The following is a 22,010-nucleotide window of genomic DNA, read 5'->3' on the forward strand; positions in this document are numbered from 1 at the left end:
ATACAAATATGTAAAATACGATATCAAAAACATAAAATGTGGCAAGGAGGAGAGTGAAAGTGTGGAGTTTCAGAATGGGATCAAACTTAAGTTGTTATCAACTTAGAGTATTAAAGATATAAGTAATTACATGTAAGCCTCATAATAACCACAAAGTAAAAACACAGAACAAATATACAAAAGATAAACAAAAAGGAACATAAACATACCACTAAAGAAGGTCGTAAAATGACAGAAAAAGAGAGCAAGAGAATAAGAAAAGAACAGAGAAAAGTTACAAAAACAGCCAGAAAACAGTTAACAAAATGGCAATAAATACATACTGATTGATAATCAGTTCAAATGCTGATGGACTAAATCTCCCATCAAAAGACATAGAGTGACTGAATGGAAAAAAAAAAAAAGATGCATCTATATGCTATCTACCAGAGACTCATTTTAGATAGAAAGACACATACAGAAGAAAAGTAAAGGGATAGAAAATTTATTCCATGAAGATGGAAACCAGAGGAAAGCTGGAGTAGCTATACTTATACAAAATAGACTTAATGTAAAGACTAATGAGACAAGGATGGGTGTTATATAATGATCAAGGGATCAATCTAACCAGAGAATAGAGTATTTGTAAATATTTATGTACCCAACATGAGTACTTAAATAAGAAAAGCAAATATTTACAGACCTAAGTGGAGAAATAGGTGGCAATACAATAATAGTTTGGGAACATTAATACCTCACTTACATCAATGGATAAAGCATCCAGACAGAAAATCAATAAGGAAACTTTGGCCTTAAATGACACATTAGACCAGATGGACTTAACAGATAAATACATGAAATTTTTAAGCAGTACAAAATGGTTTATTAAAAACAAAAAGTGGCATCAAGTTAAGGATAGTGATTAGAATGCATGCTTTTATCTGCTGCATTCTGATAATTCCCCCCCAAAATGATAGCTTATAAAAAGCCTCAGTGACAAACATGAAGAATAACACAGGGAACAATACCAACAAACTTCTAGTATCAGGACAGTAGATGAAGAAGAGATAACTAAATTGGAATTAGTCAACTTGAGAAAACAAATTTAAATTGGCATTGTTAGAGGCTCACTAGCAAATTTGCTTTGCAAAATAGCTGAAATTAAGTACCTTTAAAACTGATGGTGAAGATAAGGGTTAAAAAAGTTCTAATTGAGAGATTCTTTAAGATATGGTTCACTGTCAGATTCCCTCTCTATTACTGGCTCTTATGTTGACAAAGAACTGGGGGTTTACTCTTTGGAAAATTTCAGAGATTCTAGGGGCCAAAGGAATCTGTGCACAATTGAGGGTGGAGTAACATACTAAAAATACAAGGACACTAAAACCCAAAATTACTTCTGTAGGAAAGGAACTGGAAGTCTTCCTTGAGGAATCTTACCATCTTCAGAGGAGAAAAAGAGATCACTGTACAGTGAAAGCCACAGTCAACAAGTCCCACTCATATTCACAAACTTCCAAAGATCTTTTTATTGCCTGATTATTCAATAGGAGCACACAGCTGAAGATCATGTTGTCAGAAATTTGAAGAAGTCTTTAACTTGAAAGACAGACACCAGGATGAACAAAAACAATAATAATTAAATTGGAGAAATCAGAGGTTATGAAAGGAGATAAAAACTAGAATTTAAAAATCATTAATGTCTTCAGAAAAATAAAAGATAATTTTTCTTTCATGAAACAAGAAAAGCAGGCTATAAAAATTATCTTTCAGAGGACAAAGATGAGACCATGTCAATTTAAAATTTGATAGCAAAAAGGAAAACATCAACAGAAATCTTAGATGATAAGGAACTCTCCCAGAAAGTAAGATAAAAAATTTAAAAAGTTATAAAATAGGAAAAGGAATATAAAGCAAAGGATTAGTCTGAGTGAATTCACATTTGTGTAAGAGAGTTTTTAAAAGAGAAAACCTTAAAAACGACGTGGAAGAAATTATAGATGAGTTAATAAAAAATAAATTCTTAAATCCAAAGACTATGTCTCCTGACTAAAAAAGGTTTAAAATGACTGAACAAAGGATGAGAAGAAAAATCTCTCCAAGGCACATCACTTTTTCAAAAAAAAAAAAAAACTAGGGGGACATAAATAAAAGAAAGGAGAAGGAAAAGAAAAGAAAAGGAAATGAAAGTTTCCAGAAAGAAAATCCAAACATAGTAAAGTGACAGCAATGAGTGAAAAGAGAAATCAAAGTTGAGTTGAAATTCTCAACAATGAAGTTTCTGATAGTCTGCTGGGAAATTATTTATAATCTTGATATCCATATCATCAATCAAAACTTGAGAGTAGAACTTCTACTCACTGTTAGGAGAGAGTAGCTTATGTCACACTCTTACTAAAACTCCTACTAAGAACAAGCAGAAAAACTGGCTAAGATCCTTCTTAAAAATCTGCGTGAAGGCATTGAAAAGCTATCAGGGCAGCGAGGACCTGAAAGCTGAATATTCTGGTGGAAAAGTAAATCCAAAGGGGTTCTCCTGACACATTTCCCAATTCTAAAACAGTGCTCTGAGAGACTGGAACACCAAGTGACTGCCATCCAAAGTGCCCAGAGTGAATGGAATAGTATCTAATCCATTGAACCGTAAAACTAGACTTGCACAGCAGCCTTTCATTACTAAATGCAAATGCTAAATGAGCCTGAACAGATCTAAGCAAAGAATAAGAGGGTCTGTCAAAGAGCAAAAGGGGCAGACAGATGGATGTCTTCAACTTGCCCCTCCAGATCTTCTTTCCACCATGTTCAACTTCCATATCTGGAATGGTCTGGCCTTCAGTTGGGTTTGGCCAACAGGAGGCATCAGCAGCAGATTCGAGGAGAGATGAGGACTGAGATTTCGTCATTCCTCTGGCTCCCTCCTTGTTGGCTGCTGGTTGACAATAACTCTTTCTCTTCTGTAGGCCACCCTTCCTGCCTGGAGGCCCCTTCTGTTACTAACTACTAGGGGAACAGTTCAATCCCCAGCTTCCATAAGCCCTTCTCTTTGACTTTCAGACCTAGGATGGATCTCACTGTTGCTAGCAAAATGGTGCTTCTCTGTCCTTACTAATTTCCCTTAATCCAGCTCATACACTTGAAAATAGTTCCTTTATTAAACTTTCTTCAATTATCTCATTTCATAGTGCCATCTGTTTCCTGTCAAGACCCTGCTTGATATAATTTCTAATTTAAAATGCAAACTTTATCAGAGAATTTAATTATCATATATATGAATCTATTTCTGGAGTGTGTTCTCCTCATTGATGGACTTAAATGTTCTTCCACCAAGAGCACATTGTTTTAATTAATCTAGCATTATAGTATAGTTTTATATCTTAGAGGGCAAGCAGTTCTTAAATGTTTTGGTTTCGAGATGCTCTTGCATTCTTAAAGATTATTGAGGAATCCAAAGAAATTTTGTTTATGAGAGAAAAATTAGCAAATTTTCCCATACTAGGATTAAACTGGAAATCATTAAAAATAGTATATAATTTGTATAAAATAATTCATATATATTTTACATGTTAATATAATATATTTTATGGAAAAGTAGATACATTCTCCCAAAAATTTAATGAGAAATATTTCCTTGCTTTAAATTGCTTCAAACATTTTTAATGTCTAACTTACTGGAAATGATTTGTACTATTACATCTGCATTAACATTGAATTGGTTGTAATATATTGTTTTGCTTAAACTACATGAAGAAAATTTTACCTCATACATATAGGTAGTTGGAAAAGAAAGGAATATTTTAATAGCATTTTCAGACAATTGTGGATATTTATCTTTGATCATATACCCAAGCTTGACAAACTAATTCCTTAGAGGTTATTTTTAATGTTAAATCTGAAACCACATCAATGAATTTCTTAAACTTGAAATTCACTGGTCTCTCTCTCACTTAGAATGGATCTTAGACTCAAATATGATTTTGTAACATTATGTATTAGTCATTTGGAAAATATTGATTTGCTGAGGCATGCAGATCTTCCAAATATTGAGATAATTTATTAGACCATGTCAAAAAGAATCACATCAGTCAACATCACTGAAGACTGTCATCAGAAAAAGTCTTAGCTGTTGGGAAGCTCTCAAGATCATGGTGACAAATACAAGTTTTTCAAAATTTTAATATTCACTTGAAAGCTCAAATTTTATCATTGACAGTAAGTTTTTCTTGAGGGGGAGAAGCTCACTTAATTTATTTTTGAGAAGAATCTGCCAAATATTCCAAGTTCAAGTAGTCAGAGTTTGTCTGTTTGTCCCTCTTTGAACTAAAAACGGTGGCTAGTTCAGTCCACAATTTAAACAATCTCAAAAATCCTGTTTCTCAAGAGTATTGTTGTATTTCAATATACGGAGAGGTGCTTTAGCTGTATTTTCTATTTTTTCATAATATTCTGTAGAATATTAAAGGTGCATATACTCAAAAGTCAAGATTTAAAAATACTAGTAACATATACTTCTTCATCAAGGACATTCTAAGTAACACTGTGTCTTCTCTTTTTCCCCACTATGAATGTGTGACAGTGAAAATGCAATTTCTAATACAGCTTTGTCTCCCTGCATTTATTATGTAAAGGTGCCAGTTTACCCACCACTGCTTCTGCCCCATCGGTATAAATAGCAACACAATGAAAATAACTAGTTACATCTTCGTATTGTTATGAAAAGAGTTTTGACTTCATAGTTGCCTGGAAAAGATTCAGGAAATCCCAAGGGTCTACAGATCATAATTTGAGAAATATTTTGATGGGGTAACTGTTCTGTGCAATACCAGAGGTAGTAAATATATAGCATAATATTTGAATTTGGGGGTCTTAAAATAAGATTATTTTGGAACAAAATTCTGACTTGACCACATATTTTGTACCTTCTGACCACTCCCATTGTATGACTTACAATAATTCTGACTCCCTGGAATGGATGTAGGCAGATGCCCAATAAATTTTCACTGAACTATGAATGAATAAGGGCAAGCAAGATCATACATCTATGGTTAAATATAGACCAACAGAGCCCAGTTATCTTAAGGCTGAAAAAAGCCTTTCTTAATGTGAAGGGTTTTAATCCTCTCAGTCTCAAGGTATAATTAGTTTCCAGTATTTTCAAAGTATTTTGAATATATTCCTCTTTAAATCATTTTATTTCATTTTGATTTATTAGGTTTCTCTACCCCATTTAAGTTTAGCTCCTTGAAACCAGGAAGGGTGTTATTGCTTGTTTGGGGGATTTTTCTGGTTTGTTTATTTGCTTTGTTTTGTTTGTTTTATTCTATTTCCAAACCCAGCCTAAACTCTGACAGAGTTGCCATCCAATGAATGGTGATTGAAATAATGTTTGAATGGCAAAGTCAGAGTTGTCCCTGAAATCTTTTTTTGATTCATTTTGTGCACATTCTGGTTAGAATTATGTCAGGAAGGAGATATGGTCTGTTTGTTTTGTAAAGACAAACACTGATGATGGAGCTACAGTGGCATCTGTTCTCCTGAGTACAGACCACCAGCAGTACATACTTAGATATCTCAGGGAAGGGTATTTTTTGAGTCACTATTTTTCTTTCTCACATTTTCAAACCTTTGCCAAAAATTAATTGGACAACAGAAGACAAAGGCACGGCATCTTCCTGGAGAATGATGGTCAAATATCAGTGAGGAAATGTAATCACTTCTTCTGGTTCTTATTTCTCATAAGAATAAAAAAAATTGTGTATTTTTTCAAACAACATATAAGACAATTAAAGGGAAGGGTCTGAATTTCTTCTCTAAGATCAAAGAATAAGAAGTGTTCTATATAGTATTTTGATCCATCCTTTAGCGTCAGTTGGGTCACAATAGTAACAATATCAGTGATCCAAAAAGAGAAAGTGTAGATCTTTAAGGGTCCACATGGAAGTGTTTATACAGGACGTTATGCTCAGTGCAAGCAGAGGTGAGGAGCTACATCCTTATTATTATTGCAGTAAAGGAGCCTGGGGTGACTATCTTGAAGGATTTTTATTCTTTCTTCTCTTTTTCTTCTTTTTTGGAATAAAATATTTACAAGCTTCAAGGGCAGGCACATATCTAAATAAGTAAGAAGGTAAGTAAATACCTTTTCTTCTTGTAGCACATGAGTCCAACTGGGAAATGTTTCTCTTCAGTTGGCTGCCCTGTTTTGGAGAGATCTGATGCTGCAAAATAGAATACACACCACTGCTACTCTAGCTCTTGTAATTTCTGTGATTTTTCTATGTAAGGCCAATGCTTATCAATATTATTCTTCCAATTTAGAAAAAGCACTTTAAAAACTCTGGTAAGTTAAAGGACACATTCCTTTCTATTTCTTTCTTTTCTTTTTCTTTTTCTTTTTCTTTTTTTTTTCACATGGCCCATGCCTTTGAATTTATAGGATTCAAATCAACCTATAAAAGCTTCTTCCGCCTCTGTCCTCCACATGTTCTTGAAAATCTCATTCAGTCAAGAGACAGCCCCATATTTCAATCGTACAAACCTGTTTTTTTTTCTTTTTCAAATGAATGTGAGCTCTGAATTTTAGATGAAGGGTTTAGAGCATGAAGTATAAACACGAGCTAAACTTCCAAATGTCTGAAATGGAGCGACTTGAGAGATTGTTCAGTTCAATTCCTTCAGTCTGAAGGTGAGGAAAAACTTTCTTTGAGAGGTGAAATATAATAGCTACCATCATGCTTTACATACTGGGAACTGAAGATTGTGTTAAACATTGTGCATTCATTAGCTGCTCTAATTCTAACACCTTTAGAGACAGGCAAACAATTTCCATCCTGTAAAAGTGGAATCCAAGGCTCAAAGTGGCTGAACAATTCACCTCTGTGTCACATCTAGCAAGAAAGAGTCAGGGTCAGGATTTGAATCCAAGTCTGTCTGCTTGCCATTCTAACTCAAGTCAGAGCTCCTAGGGCTTGAGCTGAGACGCTTCAGAAGGAGGTCATAAGCTCAGTGGAGACAGAGTCTTTAAGGTTGTCTCTTATTTGCTGGGAATTGGTAGATTTACGATGTCAGCTAGTGAAGTGATAATTGAATTTTTAGCTCTACTCAGAATGACTTGGAGAACATGATTTATTTTTCAGTACCTACGGGAATTTTAAATTCTACATTGAGCAGCAGCCTTAGCAGTTCTAATATGAAATAAATTATATGGGTTGGGGGAATGTTCCTTAGGCATCTCCCATCCTAACAGGGGTACTGGTGGCATGTACTCCCCAGATGCATAGCCTCTGTCACTATAGCTGTATGATTTGGGCATATCATTTCATCTTAATATCATTTTTCTCATCTGTGATTGGTGATAATAAGAACCACTTAACTCAATGAGATTATTGTGAAAAATTAGCAAAATAATGTATATAAATTTTTTTTAATGTGATACAAATTTAATATCATTGCACTGCTTGTTTTTCAAGCAGATTTGACGACTGAAGTCAGCTCAGGCAGAAGCCTGTACTAGGTGCTATAGATTAACACATTAATCTCTTAATGTGCATAGGAGCCACCTGGGGATCTTGTTAAAATGCAGATTTAGGCTAGTTAGGTATAGGGTGGGACTTAAAAGTTCCCATCTCTGAAAAGCTCCCAGACTATGCCAATGCTGCTGGTCCACAGATCACATTTTGGATACCAAGTGTCTGGATTATAAAACTTCAGTATTAATGTACCTTATGGAGTTTCAAAATTTTGACTGAAGTACCAGATATTTTAAAATAAAATTCTAAAAAATATTGGGCAAAGAAAACTGAAACTAAAATTTAGAAAAAGGATAATTACATTTAACTCCCTAATTTTTGCATAACATAAAACTACACACACACACACACACACACACACACACAAAGGTAGAGTTCCTTTCTGAATGGCCCCCTGCCACTCCCCAAGTAGCTGGTGGAAGAAGCAAGGTCTCTTGGCCTGAGGATGCTGCTCTCTCCACCAGGCTAGGCTGCTTCTACTACAGAACATCCTTCACACACAGCATCTGATCATCATGGACCCCATGTATTTCTCAACTTTATGCAAAACTGAGAAGGCAGCGGTGGGGTGACCCTTCTCTGCCTGGGAGGGCTCTAGGAAGTATTTCATCTATCTTTAGGTAGAAGCTGCAAGCCCTAGCTCCTAAGTTTCAGTCTCAGATCTCATGCAGCATCACTAACACAGCTCTTTCTTTCAGAGAGTTTACGTTTCAGATCAGGTCGACAAGTTCTGGCAGTAAATAAGGCAAGCTGCTTCTTTCAAATGATTCTTCAAATTATACTTCTGTCTATCTACATACAATTCTGAAATATTCTAAAAATACAGAACAGTTAAAATGGTATGTTACCCAGTCCAAACTCATTCTTCTCTCTGCATGGCAGGTCAATAAACTGGGAGATGAGGTGTTGGGGGAAGGAATAAAAACTTTATTTGGAAAGCCAACAGACTAACAAGATGGCAGACTAATACTCTGGAGAACCATCTCCCCCAGTCAGAATTCAGGCTCCCTTTATACTAAAAAGGGAAGAGGGCTGTGGTTGGTTGTTGCAAACTTCTTGGTGTCAGAATCCTTTGTTCTTACAACTGTCTGAGTAGGTCAGGTCATGATGTTCCTATAAACCTCCAACAGGACAAATGTTATTCTCTGTTCTGCAACTTTGTATATCTATGTGAATGGAAAAGTGTTACACCCTTAAAGGTCAGAGACTTGAGAATGGGCTATCTTGTATATGTCAGGCTATAGGCAACATTCTTTTACAAAATGTACAGATCCAGCATGACTAAACACAGAAAACAGAGTACAGTGTTAGAGCTAAAGGAACAGATTTAATTTGGAGTCAGATTTGTTCTTCCCTATTACAGTAACAAATATCTGTATTTCCATTTTCCCAAATTAACAGCTGTTAACAATCCTGCTCCTGGGCATATATCCAGAAGGAACCCTACTTCAAAAAGACACCTGCACCCCAATGTTCATAGCAGCACTATTTACAATAGCCAAGACGTGGAAACAGACTAAATGTCCATCAACAGATGACTGGATAGAGAAGAAGTGGTATATTTATACAATGGAATACTATTCAGCCATAAAATGACAACATAATGCCATTTACAGCAACATGGATGTTCCTGGAGAATGTCATTCTAAGCGAAGTAAGCCAGAAAGAGAAAGAAAAACACCATATGAGATTGCTCATATGTGGAATCTTAAAAAAAAAGAACATAAATACAAAACAGAAACAGACTCATAGACATAGAGTACAAACTTGTGGTTGCCAAGAGGGAGAGGGTTGAGAAAGGATAGACTGGAATTTCAAAGTACTGACAGGCATATGTAGAACAGATAAACAAGATTATACTGTATAGCACAGGGAAATATATACAAGATCTTGTGGTATCTCACAGCAAAAAAAAAATGTGACAATGAATATATGTATGTTCATGTATAACTGAAAAATTGTGCTCTACACTGGAATTTGACACAACATTGTAAAATGACTATAATTCAATGAAAAATATTTAAAAACAAAAACCATAAAGTAAACTTTCCAAAGTTTTCAAAGTCGTAAAACAAAGAAAAACAAAACAAAACAAAACAAAACAAACAGCTGTTAACATTGTGCCACCTATAATTTTAGTCTTTTTACCTTGCTCTTTCTTCTTTAGTATGTGATCCATGCTAGATACCGTCCTGGGTTTTTGCTGTGAAGATACTGCTGTGATTATGAACAAGGTCTCTGTTCAAGGACTTGCATTTAAGTAGAGGAAATGGAGATATAAAATAAACATTAAAAACAAAGGGAAAAGATCAAAAGATTAAGCGCTATGCAGAGAATTCAAGCAGTGACATGACAGAGAGAGACTGGGTGATTATTAAAGATCAGGTAGTCAAGGATGGCTTCTCTGCAGAGCTAACATTTAAACTAGGGTGTAGATGGAAGTTCAAGGGTGTAGAGAGATGGCAAAAACAGCATTCTGAGCAAAGGGGCCAGCTCTGACAAAAGCTTTAAAAGGAAGCAAGGCTGTTGTGTCTAAAACAGAGAAAGAAGGCTGGAATGTAGTAGACAGTGCAGCCTGGTAGGAAAAAGGTCAAAGAGCTGGGCTGGGCCAGTTACTTTATGATGAAGAGATTGGTTTTTATTTTATATGAAATCAGAAGCCATTGAAGGCTTTTAAGTAAGAGAATAACATAATTAGATTGATCATTGAATATGATTACTCAGCTGGCTTTGTGTGTAGAATGAATAATTGGAAGCTGGGACATATATGTTGGGGTGTTATGGAACAATCCAGGCAAGAGGTGACAGTAGAGTGCAGAAAAGGGAACAGATTTGAAATATGTTTGCATGTTGAGTTGATGGAAGTTGTTTACAGATTAGATGTTAGGAATGAGGGAAAGCAACAAGTGAATGATGGTTTTATTTATTGGGAAAGAAAATACTGGGCAAGAAGCAGGTGTTGGAGGAGGAAATTCAGAGTATGGTTTTGGCCATATTAACTTTGCAATACCTAATAGATGGATGGACTTGTGCACTGGAGTTCTAGAAAGAGACTAAGGCTGGAGATCTGAGAGTCTTTAGTGTTTACTTGGTATTTAAAACCCTGGAATAGGCAGACATCTCTTGGAGAGAACCTGTTAACAGAGAGGAGGGTCCCAGGATCAAGTCCTGAGCAAGGTGGCACTTTAGAGGCCAGACAGAGAAAGAAGAGCCATCAGAGAAACTGAATGATTGTGGCCAACAATGTAGGAAGGGATGTGAATTACTCAGAGGTCTGCAGAGAAGCAGAAGTAATAGTTTATACACTATTTGGTGGGGGAGGGGCTGTGAGAGAGAGAGAGCGAGAGAGAAAATGTGGAGACTGGCCAGTCCATAGCCATCAGGTTGAAGACCCAAAGGAACAGTTGATGTTCCAGCTTGAGTCTGAAGGCAGGCAGTCTACTGGCAGAATTTCCTCCTCCTTAAAAGAACCTCAGTCTTTTTACCTAAGGACTTCAACTGATTGGATGAGGCCCACTTGTGTTATGGAGACTAATATGCTTTACTCAACATCTATTATTTTAAATATTAATCTCATCTAAAAATACCTTTGCAATAACATGTAGACTTCTCTTACCAAATAAATATCAGGGCACCATGGCCTAGCCAAGTTGACATATAAAATTAACCATCACAGGAGGTTACCATGGAATCCAGAGAAGAATATGTTTAAGGAAGGAGAGAGTGACCAATCATGTTGACTACTGCTAAGAAATTAGGTAGGATAGTGATTTAGGATTCAATGTCTAGGGGGTTATTATTGTCCTGGACAAGAACAGTATCTAAGTGGTAGGTACAGAAGCCCAGTTGGAATATGTTGAGAAGAAATGATGTGCCTAGAATGTTTTCTTTTCTCTCTCAATCTTTGAGACATAATGAAAGCTACAGCCAGTTTTTAATATCTCCCATTCCCCTCTCTCTTCTCCATTTCCAGAATATCTTGGCTAGAGAGTATATAAAGTTAGAGTCCTGGAGATTATTTAGGTAGACGCCAAATCTCTTTTTTGGATAACATAGCAAATGGAAATAAGCCCCAATTGTCTTATCTACTTTTAAATCTTTGTAGTCTATGTATATTTTGTTTCTGTAAAAAGACAACTTCTTATTAGAATGAATTGAAATAGAAATAAAACATAGTGAAAACCCATTTTATTATAGAACATTGATCAAAGTGAAATATTATACAACTTTATACTAAAAAGGTTATATAGCAGAATTAATAAATAAAAATTAAATACCTTTAAAATCAAATTATAGTCTTCCCACAAAACTCACATCTTATTTTTACCTTTGCATATTACCTTCTAGATTTTATACACACTCATGCTTTAAAAATAAAATCATTGGTCTTAGGCCAAGGCATCTGAGTTCTGGTACAGGCCCAGACACTAATTCTTTGTATAATCTTAGCAAGTAAGTCAGTCCTCATCTTTGGGGTTTATTTTTAAACCATAAAATAAATAATGAGTTTCAATTAACTGATCTCTAGTGTTTCCTGCAACTGTGACAAAATATGCTTCTATACAGCTAGAACACTGGGAACTTTTTTTAAAAAAACAAGAGACTCAGTGATAAAATTGTGTATATTTCTTAATCAAATTTTCTTAAATTTGTTTAATTTTCCTAAATTAGTTTAATTTTCTTAAATAAATAATACCACAAGAAAGTTTTATTCCTTTGCCATCAAAGACATTAAATAATAAAACATATAAGATTAAGATAACAAATCATGAGTTCCTAGAAAATAAACTTGAGTAGAATGTTTCCAATTTATTGCGTAGGAAAACCAGCTAGAGAGCTTGTTTACAATTAAGATTTTTGAGTTTCTTCCTCAGAGATTCTATTAGCCTATGCTATAGGTGAGCTAAAATTTAAGGACTTACATTTTTAACACTTTTCATGTTCCAATGGTTCTGATGTGAATGAGTCCAAAGAAAACATCTGAGAAAAAATGAGTTAGAAAAAAACCAAAGTAACCTTAAAAAAATGCATGTCCCTCAGATGTGGGGAAGATAATAAAGTATATTAAGAATTGCTCATTTGAATAAGTTGAAATGCTGAGCAATATTTTTTCTTTTCTAATCATGTTCTGTTTGAGTGAAAATTATTTAATTCTCTAGGAAACTCCAATGTAATAATTCTCTAAGAAACTCACATTTGTTTGAATGGGTTAATATGTTGCATCAAATGATCTACGATACAGACAAGCAACCAGGGCAAAGGACACAAAATTCCTTTTCCAACTGTAAAGAAACCATTAGTAGTATGAACAAGATATGATAGCTGATGTGAGAGATTTTCTCATGATTAATGTCAATGAGTGGTTAATCCAATCATCCCAGTCAGTGGGAGTCTAATCTAGTCTCTGGCACTAGTTATTCTACTTTGGGCAAGTCAATTAACATCTCTGGATTCAGTTATCTTAGTTTATTATGATGACCAAGATGGTCTTCAAATTGTATTTCTGTTTGAAAGACAGTTATCCTCTAATACTAACATGAAGATGTTAACCAGCTCTCAACAGATTTGGAAGCAAGGTTTGCTCTGAAACAATGGTCAAAGTCAAGGTCCTGGTCAATGTATTATACCATACATGTTCATTTTATGAAAATTTTGAAATACATCATGTATACAGAAGTATACATAAAACACATATGTACCATGTGAAATCGTAGAAGACCTCCACGTGTCCAGAACAAAACACCCTTCCTACACCCCTGGCTTTTGTTAGAGTTTCTTGTATTTCTTCATAGTTTTTATCATCTACATATACTTACCTAAAAGTATTGTTTAGTCTGGCAGTTATTAAACTATATAAATGGAACAAATATATATTATTTTGATTCTCTTTTCTTTCACTCAACACTTTTTGTGAGGCTTATTTATATTGATATGTGAGCTATGTTCATATAATGTCTCTGTTGTGTGATATCCCACTGTATGAATACTATTTTTTATTTATCTATTCTACTGTTGATGGATATTATAAACGGTAATGCTGTGAATATTCTTTTATGAATTCTCATGCAAAAATCTCATTGGAACATATTCCTAAAGTGTAGAAATTTTTAATTATAAGGTATTTGCATCTTCAACTTTGTTAGATAATTCCAAATAGTTCTAAAGTGGTTGTGCCAATTTACAATCCCCTTTGCAGTATCATATCCTTGCCAACACTTGGCTTTGTCAGATTGTTTTCTCTTTTTGTCAACCTGGTGAGTTAGTACTGATATAATTTATTTTGTAATTATTTGCCTGATTATTAACACAAGTGAGTATTGTTTTATATATTTAGATGTTTTTTGAGTTTATTTGTGAAGTTCTTTGTAGTACTTGGTAGTACATTGGCATATTACTTTCCTAATGTTGGTTTATCAGTAGTTCTTTATATATACTGGATACACTGTGGCTTGTCCTCTCTTGATGGTGTCTTGACTAGAAGTTCTTAATTTAAGGGGAACAAATTTTCTCTCGCTCATTATAGTTACCACATTTTATGTCTTTCCTACCTGAGGTCATGAAAATATTTTCTAAAATCTATAAATTTGTCTTTCTTTTATTAATTATATATATATATATATTGAAATTTATTTTAATTTTAAAAAATTAAGCTAAAATTTATTCACAGTAAACATGCTCAAATATCCAGTACATTTTGAGAAATGTTGTATTCCCATTTAACTAACACACCAAACAAGATGCTACAATATCTCCCATATCTTAAAGAATTTTTCTTGTCCCCTCTAGAAAACAATCATTCCCAGGGGCTTCTTTTATTCAACGTAATATTTTAATGTACCATTTGCTAAGCTCTTCATTCCTTCCTGTAGATCATATTTTCCATCTGGTATCATTTCTACTCATTCTCAGAACATTCTTTTAGCATTTCTTATGCTTACTGCTATCAATTCTTACAGACTTAGTTTCTTAAGACATTCATATTCCACCCTCAGGTTTGAAGGGCATTTTTACTGGATAAAGAATTCTGGGTTGGCAGTTGTTTTCATTATACATTTCTACTGACAATGTTGAATTTTACCTAGGCTTGTACTCCTAGAAGACAGTGATTAAAGGAACCTCCCCACTGTGTTGCATCCAGAAAAATGGCTTACTGAGCAGAACACTCTTTTTCTTGTGACCGAGATGAAACTCGTGAATAACCGTCTTTTGCCTATGACAAGGCCAGTTACAGATCTCCCAAATCCTATTCCCTGCTTCACAAATGATTAACTAAACTGCTTGTCCCCACTGATCAATCATAACAAAATGCTTGTTAACTAAACTTAAGTGAGATTCTCTCCTTCCCCCAGGTTCCTGTACCAGCATACAGTCTCATGAGAGCTTGGGAAACAGGCTGGTCTCAGGGTAAAATGCTTTCTGATCTGCTGTGTGATCATAACACCCTTCCATCCCAAGTCCCTCCCCCCTGTTCTTTCTAGCCTGTGTACTCCTCTCTAGAAAAGAGAAACCCTTTTTACCTAACCCATTGAGGTTCTTGCAGATTTTACTGTCAAAGTGTTTTCTCTATTGCATTAGTCTTTTCCCCTGTCTCCTTGCAATAATCCTTCTGAATAAAGTGTCTCCCTACTAAGTCCTAATTTGTTATTTTATTATTTTACTTTAACAAACAACCATGAAACTTAAGGCCTTTTTTAAAGAAAGCATTTTATTATATTTTATGATTTTGTGGGTTGACTGGGATCATCTAGATGGTTCTTCTGCTCCGTGTGAAGTCAGACAGAGATACACTTAGCTGGGTGCACAAATGCGTTGAGAAGTCCAAGCTAACTCACTTACATGGCTGGAGGTGGGTGCTGGCTTTGGGCTGAGCGCTCAGCTGGGGCTGCTGACTGGAGTACTTACACATGACCTCCCTTCTGGCTTGGGCTTCTCACTGCATGGTAGCTAGGTTCTGAAGGGGAGCAAGGGTTCCAGGAAAGAGGAAGCACAAGCTGCCAATCCCCCTGGAGTCTAGAATCAGAACTAGCACATTATCACTTCAGCCGTATCGTGTTGGTTAAGCAGACACAGAGCCAGCATAACCTCAAAGGTAATTGAAATAAACTCCATCTCTCCTTAAAAAGGGTGGTAAGGAATGTATGGCCATCATTCACCCAACACTCTTTCAAATGCTTTAAAGGCATCTTTTCACAGTTTCACTCCATTATTTATGATGATAAGTCAGATATCATGATTATCATTGTCCATCTGTATGTATTTTTCCCTCCCACCACTCTGGTCTAGTTTCTTTTCAGACTTAGTCTTTTTTTTTAAACATTTTTTATTGATTTATAATCATTTTACAATGTTGTGTCAAATTCCAGTGTAGAGCACAATTTTTCAATTATACATGAACAAATATATATTCATTGTCACATTCCTTTCTCTGTGAGCTACCATAACATCTTGCATATATTTCCCTGTGCTGTACAGAATAATCTTGTTTATCTATTCTACAATTTTGAAATCCCAGTCTATCTCTTCCCACCCCCGACCCCCTTGGCAACCACAAGTCTGTATTTTATGTCTATGAGTCTATTTCTGTTTTGTATTTATGCTTTGTTTGTTTGTTTGTTTGTTTTAGATTCCACATATAAGTGATCTCATATGATATTTTTCTTCCTCTTTCTGGCTTACTTCACTTAGAATGATATTCTCCAGGAGCATCCATGTTGCTGCAAATGGCATTATGTTGTCAGTTTTTATGGCTGAGTAGTATTCCATTGTATAAATTAAAGACTTAGTCTTTCATTTTCAGCAATCTGACCGCAGTGTGCCTGGTTGTGGTCTTCTTTATACTTATCCTGCCTGGGATTCATTGAGCTTCTTGGATTGTAGGTTGGTGTTTTTCATCAATTTGGGAGAACTTTTTGGTCATTGTTTCTATTTTTTTCTCCTTTATTTCTCTTACACACACCCTACTTTTGGTAGAGAAGGGAAAATCTTGGGCCCTGTTCATGGATTTAAGAGCATGGTAGTTGACATGGTTTGAAAATTGACTGCCACTGCACTGCAGCCTGACTAAGGTAGAAAGATGATGGTTGGGGAGGGAAATCTTTCTGGTGGGCAGGGCTTCAAAATATAAACTTAGGTATCAACCTAAGTAGAGAAAAGTGGAGTGAAGAGAGTATATGCATGGATTCCTTGTCAATGGAAAGTAGCTTGACTGGTTAAGCAGGGGCTTAGAGGGAACATGATTGGAAATTCAGAGAAGTCTGGGGAAGAAGCATGTGTATGAACTTGAGAAAATAGGTTCAAACTTTATCTGTGTGTCTCATGTAAATACCTAGCAGAGATGATGCACTTTGGTCATGGCATTGAACAATACAGTAGACCTTTGTCACCCCAGTGATTGCAGAGAGACCATGAATGGAGTAGCTACATTTTCTAGGTTATAGTTAATTCTTGGGCCCCACAGCTTGGGTTTCCTCTCACAAAGACTGATGGAGCTGATCGAGCTCATAGTATTATACCATCCACTTAAGAGAGATCAAACAGCCATTTGGTTTCAAACTGATTGCAGTGAAACGCGTCCAGACAGGAGGTGACAGCAATTTATCCTCACTAAAATTGATATGTATTCTGGGATAAGTTTTCCATTCCTATCTGCAATGTCTCAACCTACTATCTGAGTACTCAGACAATGTCTGTTTTACTGACATGGGATCTCATACAATATCTCCATGGGCGATTGATCCACTTAATAGCAAAGAAGGGGTAGCAGTGGGCATACGGCCATGTCATCGACTAGTCCTGCTGTATAATTTAGCATGCTGAAGCTTCCAAGCCTGACAGAAAATTGGAAAGAACTCTTAAATGCACACCTATGTGCTTAAATGCAACACCTTGTGGGGTTGGCGTGCTGTTCTTCAAGATGTGGTATTTGAGTCAACAGCCATTGTGGGCTGCTGTGCTCTGAGAGATAGAGAACTCAAGTAGGAGTGGCCTTTCTCATTATCACTTTCAGGGACACTTATGAGAACAAACTATGCACCCTCGCTTCACTGCTGGTAACCAAGAATTCCCAGAATGGCGACCTGGTTGAGGGAAAAAAATGTGTTTATTTCAGGTGCAAGGTTTTTAAAAGGAAAAATGGAGATACTGTGATTTCAGCTTTTTGATAAGACCTCAGCTGCAGACTTCCTGGCTGTGTCCTGTGACTCAATGTGTCATTGGCGATGGTGATTGTGATGGATCTATGTGTTCCTGCAAAGCAAAGTCTGTGATCTCTTAACTCCTTTCTAGGAGAGAGCAAAAGCAATGGTTGAGGCATTTGATTATTTACATAGAGTGCTTGGGATGGTTCAGGAGTTTCAGTTCTTCATTGATCCTCTCTGGTGTCATCAATTTTGTCACCTTGAGGCCAGCTGGTTGAAGCCTCAGGACATTATCTCGACAGTTTGGGGGTTATAGATCAATGCATTAATTGAAGCTTACAGTCATGGAAGATATTACATTGGGCTTCTTTTTCCTTTGTTTCTGCATTGCCTCACTTTTCTAGTTAGTAACAGCTTGAATCTGCTCTCTGGAACTCAGGGAAGACCTAGGAGATGAAAGTCATTTTCTACAAATAAGGAACAGGGGACACAGAAAGGCTTTTGTATTCAGGAGGGCCCGACAGTGCCTTCAGTAGCAGTGGGAGGAGTAAGGCTGGAACTTAGGAGATTTACTTGGCTGCATCTTGATGTTGCAATGCCCCCTGATATCCAGGAACAGGAAACGGAAGTAAATATAGCTTAACAAGTGGACAGTAACCAGAGGCTCAGACACATCAGGGCCCAAAATCTGTGTTATCCCTTTGGGCAAGTAACAAAGACTAGCACATGAACCGGCCAAGTATGGTAAACCTGTAATGGGCAAGAGAAAAGAAAGGCAATAAATAATCAGTGCAGCCTCAAAACCATTTGCAACAGTGGGAACTGTAGCCCTTCCATTCTCCTTTTATAGAAATTATAACCAGGTCATGGGACAGAGTGAACCTCATAGGAGGCATGTGTGGATATGAGCAGTGCAAGGTATTGTCTGGAGCAGAAGCTGTGCCCTCCTCATGTCCCACTAGCCCTGATCATTATAGTCCAACCTCCAAATGCCAGTACCTGCATGTCTTCTCCTGAGGGCTTTCTCTGACCATCAGATTCTGTTTTATTGAGGCACACAGCAGGCCCGAGCAGCATGAGCATCCTCTGGGAGAATCCATTAGCCAATGACTGGCAGGAGTTGCTACATAAACGTAACACTTTCCTCACCCCTTGGGTGGGGTAGCTCTGAAGAATGTGTTTTACACAGTGTCCCAAATTTCACTGGTTGGATTAAGCTCCAGTTACCCTTAGTGGTGTGTTGTTTGAAAAATGTACCATTTTTTATTGCCTTTCTCTTCTTCCCTTGCTTTTCTCTACTCTGCCAGTGTTTTCTGAGACCATCTCCCAAATAAACTACTTTCATACTCAAAACCCCAGTGTCTGCTTCTAGAGAAAGCCCCAAATTGACTTCTTAGCCTACCCTTTTGTGGTGCTTCAGGATTCTACAGATTTCTTGAGAGTAAAACTGTGTGTTAGGTTCAGTTTTGTCTCTTCTCATTTGAGGGAGTCTTGGATCCATAAGTCTCATATTTTGTCTCTTCAATCTTTAATGGAGCAGGACCCTGTGGGGCCTTCCAGGGTCAGACTTTTCCCCTATATCCTCTGCTTTATCTCCTCTCCTAAGTACCCTGATAATCATATCTCAAGTGTATTTCCTGAGTTTTTCAGATGCTTATAGCCACCACCAAAGGGAAGAAATTAACTACTTGATGATTGAGAGCACATGGCCTGCAGACCTTCTGGTGCCCGGGGGGTTGATAGTGTTGACCACTCTGTTACCTCAACATCAACCAATAAGATAATTGTACACGAGCTGATCATGTACCCTGTGACCCCCGCTCCCTTACCTGGACTTTAAATATGCTTTGTGGAAACCCTTTGGGGAGTTTGGGGTTTTCTTGGGTACGAGCCACCCTGTCCTCTTTGCTCAGCCCTGCAATAAGCCGTTCCCTGCTCCAAACTCATGTTTCAGAGTGTTTGGCCTCATGGTGTGGCAGGTGCATGAGCTTACCTTGGGTTAACAAACCCAATGAGACTGTCAAAACATTCTGCTGGTTTTTCCACCAAATGCCACCCTTCTTTCCTCCAACCCTTTGCTTTCTTCTTCCCATGTACATCAGCAAATGCCTCCAGTAGAAAAGCAGCTGCCAAGCATTACCTGTTTTCTCTGAAATTTCCTCTCACAGGAATCTTATCCCCTCTCATCCCGGTAACATCAGCAACTCCCCAGTGCCTTTATACAGATGTTCAAATTTTATCTGGCTGTATCTAGTCATTCTTAATTGAAGCATTGTTCTATCACAAGCTACTTCATCAGAGTTGGAAGACTATTCATTGTCTTTTTTTTTTTAAATTCTAGAAATTCTACTTTGTTCTTTTTCAAATCTGCTTGATAACCATTTGTAGTTTGCTATTTCCTGCAGCTTGTTCAAACTTGTTTTTAATTTGCTTTGGACATAAAAAACAGGGCTGTTTAGTGGTCTTTATCTGTGAATTCTAGTATCTGAATTCAGAGGACACGTGTTTCAGGGTTTTTTTATTCTGATGCTCGCACATGGTGTTTTGTTTCCTTGTGTGCTCAGTGATTTCCTTTACTCTGCAGGGCACATTTTCCTTGGAAAATCCTCTATTTATGATATGAGACATTCTTGAAATCTGTTGAAGGTGCATTCTTTCAGAAAGGATTTGCTTGCTTTTTAGCCAACTACTTGGAACATTACCTATCTGGACAGCTGGTGTTCATGGTTTGAAGTTTTGGGAATTAAGTTAGTAAAGTGAAGTTGGTTGGAAATCTGCATGAGGGCTGCCTTCTTCTTACAATTTCCCAAGGATAGTGTTCTGATAATTACCAAGGCACTTTCCCCTGGGTTCACTGAGGGAGTGATACTCTGGAACCTCATTTTCATAGGAGAAGATTTTTAGATTTGAATTTTGTCTTCTGCTATCCAACCTTCTCCTAGCCTTGAACGTTACAATCATGTTTCTCAGATTTGACTGATATCTTTAGGATAAAAGTGGCATATAGGCTATTTCAGTTTATACTTTTATATATATTTTGGTCTGATAAATTACTAATCTACTACTAGTTCCTATATGCTTTTAAGAACATTTTCTAAAGATGTAACTCATTCAACATTTTGAATCATTTTCTTTTAGAAGGCAGGGGTCAAGTGTCTAATATTTAATATTCCAGTAAACATAGACTCATTTTTAAAGAACTTTTTGTTATGTGTGGTGTAATCTTAACTTGGTGAACTCTGATGAAAAGAAGAAAAAGAAAACTTAGGTCAGTAGTTGGACTGAGACAAATTCTCACTATAACATTTACTACTTTATCTAGATTCACTTAGGTAGTTATCCATTCTATGGCCTCACTCATCTTTCTCAAAAACATTTTTATTGAAACACATTCAAGGAAGATGAGAGAATTAGAACACTATTGTTGTAGTCAGATATTATTCACCTAAATTGACTTGGCTTTCAAGCCTCGATCAACCTGCCTGGGCAAAAAGCATCAAGTTTTTTTAGCACAAGTTTCTTTCTGCAAATGAAAACATCTCGCAGCACTATTCTGAAAAATAAATGGGAAAACAGCAATTTAAAAATATTTATTGGGCAACAACAAAATATTAGGCCCTGTGACTGTTACTGATTTCAAGCTCATACTGCTCACCACACAACAGGTCAATAAATTGAGAGATGAGGTATTAGGGCAAAGAAAAGTAACTTTATCCCAAAAGCCAGCTGACTGAGAAGACAGCAAACTTGCATCCCAAATAACCATCTTACCAGAGTTAAAATCCGGGCTTCTTTTAGATTGAAAAATGAGGGGGTGTGGCTGGTTGTTGCAGACTTCTTGGTGCTGGCAAGACCTCAGAGGGGATGTGATGAGCCTTTGTACCTGCAACTGTCCATGTAGGTATGGTCACTATGTTCCTGCAAACCTCTAATAAGACAAATATGATTTTCTGTTCTGCAACTTTTTATCTCTCTGTGAATGAGGAAGTGTTATGGCTTTAAAGGTCAAGCCTGGGAGAAAGGGCTACTATGTATAATGCAGGTTAAAGGCAGTACTCTTTTACAAAGGTGCAGAGCCAGCATGACTGTGCGCAAGCAACAGATCACAAAGGTTAGAGATCAAGGAATAGATCCAGTATGGAGTCAGGGTTTTTCCTCTGTCACATAATGATTATTAAAACTCAAACATTTGCTCTTGTTGGGTCCAAAGCCTGACAATATTTGGCTCTCCTGGTTCTCAGGCCTTCAGATCCCAACTGAAACTGAACCGTTGACTCTCCTGGGTCTCCAACTCACCCTGCAGGTCATGGGACTTACACCACCTCTATTATCATATGAACCAATTCAACATAATAGACATCCTACTGGT

The sequence above is a fragment of the Vicugna pacos genome, chromosome 16 (genome assembly GCF_048564905.1).
Source record: "Vicugna pacos chromosome 16, VicPac4, whole genome shotgun sequence".
Classification (NCBI taxonomy): domain Eukaryota; kingdom Metazoa; phylum Chordata; class Mammalia; order Artiodactyla; family Camelidae; genus Vicugna; species Vicugna pacos.